Source organism: Monopterus albus, unplaced genomic scaffold (assembly GCF_001952655.1).
Source record: "Monopterus albus unplaced genomic scaffold, M_albus_1.0 scaffold69.1, whole genome shotgun sequence".
Classification (NCBI taxonomy): domain Eukaryota; kingdom Metazoa; phylum Chordata; class Actinopteri; order Synbranchiformes; family Synbranchidae; genus Monopterus; species Monopterus albus.
Window position 1 is genome coordinate 123,517 of NW_018127949.1, and position 3,461 is coordinate 126,977.

Below are 3,461 nucleotides of genomic sequence, written 5' to 3' on the forward strand. Positions count from 1 at the left end.
GATAAGCAAGCCTTGCAGCTGCCATAACGTTTAGCCAAAACATGAGGAAAAGTCAAGGTGCGTGACTGTTGTTTTCGTGGTGTGTATCTAAAACAATTGGACATAACCTTACACATTAAGACAAATATTAAGACTAGCATTACAGTTGACACTAACAGCAGTTTTCCTGTAACCTTGACGTGCCTGCAGTCTGCACTAAACATTCATAGACAACAAATCTCTGAATATCTAACTAAAAAATAACCTAACAGTGTTTCATAAATTGAGGGTAAACATGAGTGAATGTTCTTTATAGGCTTGATGGCGATGAACCCAGCAGTCTGGCCTTTCCTTGCCACGAGTAATTCAGAGACCACATTTCAACATGTGGCGAGATGACATCTTATTTCAGTTTTTTTTTTTTCCTCCCCCTGATTTTGTCCAAATATTAACTTGGAACTTCTGCATATAAGTGTTTACTGCCCAGGTACAAATGTGCCTGCTAAAAGCCTCTGCTTCAAAATGAACCAAACCTATCAAAACCAAAACGTAATGGATTAAAATTGTAGAGTGTCATGCTTTAAACTCTAGCTTTTTCGGTTCCCCCTTAGGTGATCTTTAACCAGATGTCACGGTGGCCAGACCATCGGCAGCACCATTTTTGAAGACTTGCACAGACGGGCAAGTTTGTTTATAAATGGACCATTTATTGAAATTGAAGCTTTACAAAACATTTTTCTTTTGCAGGCTCTCCATCCAACTGAAGTTGAGTACCTCACCTCTTCTCCATGCAGTATGGAGAAGAGGTGAGGTACTCTACCTTGATGACTCCACCAGGAGGCATTTCCCATCTTGGCCAAAACCTCAGCAGCATTTAAAGTGATTCTCCAGGCCCTGTTTTTTTTTTTTTTTTTTTTTCCAATAAAGCTCTTGCAACTGTAAAACTTTCTTGTTCTTTTTAATATTAAAGATGGCAGGCACTGGTTGAGGTCTCCTAGTTCTTCACTAGGTACACTGCCCTTTAAAAAGGGGCTATGGTGCAACAGCCCAATTTATAGGGGCCCACACATGGAAGAATGTCTTAAGCTGCACAAGGCTTTCATGCGGGTTGACAGCAATAAGTCTTCCCAGTTGTGTCCAGATCTTGGCTTCAAGGCAGGCTGTGGGGGAAAGTGCGAATGACACATGCAGTGTTTCCAGTCATTTAACATATTATAAAACTGATATCTAGTTGACAGCATACCTGGATTGAGTCAGGTTTCTGGCCATTTGGAGGATCAGAACCTGTGACAGAGTTAACTCCAGCTTACAAGTTGTCCAGTGAATTTGAAAGATAAGTCTACTTGCCTGCTGTTTCACTTGAGAGCCATGGTCAATCACTGTTTGCCATAAACATTATAGATAAAACAAACTTTTTGCTAAAGCACTATAGGCTCTGAGGTTTTGGTTTAAGGCACAACAAAGATTCATTGTCATACAGTAAGTGAAACAGTTACACTACAGTTCATTCTAACCTTGTCCACAAATCCAGAGTGAAAGCACTAACACCGTCTTAAAACACCATATATCAAATTTGAAGTTTGTCAGTGGAAAAAATGGGCCAGATCAGAACATAGAATGGAATGTTGTATGCAATTATGTTAGATTTGAATTTTTTTATTCCAATTCATTACAAAGTTGCTCAAACACTTTTGAAATTAGTTTGTCAGGAAAAAAAGCTGAGAAATTACAGTCTGACCTGAACCTATCAGTACTAGTATAGTACTCTCATTTCAACCACAACTTTAAAATATGTTTCTCACCTCATCAACTCACCATTGACGTCCATATGTAGGAGTAACAGGGGCACTGAACACTGTCGGTCCTCCTGGCAACACGCCCAAGGCTATTTAAGCTGCAGGAGTCCCATATTCTTGTCCGTGCGTTCTGTGGCCTATTGAAAGACACATGGGGGGAGTTAGTCCTATAATGTCTGTCCTAGTTATAACAATTACTCTGATCACATAAACCTGTACAAACTAACTGTGACTACTTTTACTTTTGGCAAGTTAGATATATTTCGCTGCTAATGCATTTGCGCAAATGTAGCACTCTCACCTGTAACAAGGCATCTCAGTAAAAAGACGCCGACCGGTTTTGACCTCACCGGGTCTTCATCAGGGCGGAAACATACAGGTGCAAACGGTTTTTTCATTTTCCGTGCTGATGAAGACCCGGTGAGATCAACACCGGCTGGCGTCTTTTTGATTTCTAGATCGAGAAGGTTTCACAATTAGCCTGACAAGTGACAGGCTCAAGCAAAGCAAGAGTACTAGACACCTAACCTTACCCTTGAAAACTTTCTTGCTAGCAGAGGTTTGCTAACGTCCTACATTAGCATTAGGCTAACGCTAGATAAAGTATCCCACCTGGAATAAAAAAACATAAATTTGGACAACTGTGTTAACAGCGAAGCACCTGTGCGCTGCCTACATACATAACGCAACACATGAAATAAATACTGTGATTTTCTACAATTTTCGCCATCAATCTCCACCACAGCCAAACTTACAGAACAGGCCCCGGAGACTAATTTAAAAGAACCCAGCTACCATCTGATTGGACAATTTGACTCTGCTCTGTGATTGGACTGTCACTATCCAATCAGATTCTTCTTCTTCTTTTGTTGTTTAATGGGATTGGCAAACAGCTTTAGGTGCATTACCGCCACCTTCTAGAATGGAGTGTGGCTCATAACGGCCCCTACCTACTACTATAACAAAATAATCTCACTCCACATTATATTATTTTGCTTAACGCTATGCTCTCTATAAACCTAATAAGTTCTGTATCCTATATCCCCTGATCTTTGTCCAATCAGATCCAGGTGTGATTCACACTAAACCTCTGTACTCCTAAATTTAGTTGTATGTGCAATTTGCTACTTTCTCCCTGTACACAGATGTTCACAAATAGGCTTGTTTTGAGCGTTATTGTGTGACATAATTTGCTTGCAGATGTTATTCACACATTCAAAAACGTTTTACATACAAATCTTTCCTACACATACTCACACAAATTGTGACCATGCACATACATTGCTATTTATACCATTAAATTGCCATTCATTTGACTAGCAGGCAGTAATGGGTCACACTTGTTAAGATTGGTGAAATGCTGTGTACCACCACTAAAGGGCAGCCTTACTGTTTGCTGAGGAGAAGGAACAAGAAAAAGTTACAAGACATGTTTTAGGTAAAACTGTGGCTTATTCCTACCACTTATTTTTTTAAATAAAATCTAAAACCATTACTATTTAGTATGAAAAAAGAGGGGTTTCAAATAAATACTGTACAGAGATAAATGTAAGAATTTACAGTTTTACAGCTGCTTTGGCAAGTCTAGCAATGCAGCTTATCACACGTTGTCAAATGTAGTGTATATCTAAACAGTACGCCATCCGGTGGTCAATAAAGTGAAGTGCAATCGAGACGTGTCATTTA

The 3,461-nt window shown here is 39.6% G+C and overlaps 1 long non-coding RNA gene across 3 annotated transcripts; it reads right to left on the reverse strand.

Moving 5' to 3' along the window:
* Positions 1-257: 257 nt before the first annotated feature.
* On the reverse strand, positions 258-2,566 carry LOC109963027 (uncharacterized). 3 transcript variants are annotated; one of them, XR_002275350.1, is made up of 5 exons: positions 2,531-2,566; positions 2,309-2,387; positions 1,795-1,912; positions 1,223-1,263; positions 258-1,139 (listed from the first exon to the last, which is right to left on the reverse strand). It is a non-coding gene; the product is annotated as an uncharacterized LOC109963027 (long non-coding RNA). The 3 variants fall into 3 exon arrangements; XR_002275348.1 differs by lacking the exon at positions 2,531-2,566 and having other exon boundaries at positions 2,309-2,524; XR_002275349.1 differs by lacking the exon at positions 2,531-2,566 and having other exon boundaries at positions 1,782-1,912; positions 2,309-2,524.
* Positions 2,567-3,461: the final 895 nt, after the last annotated feature.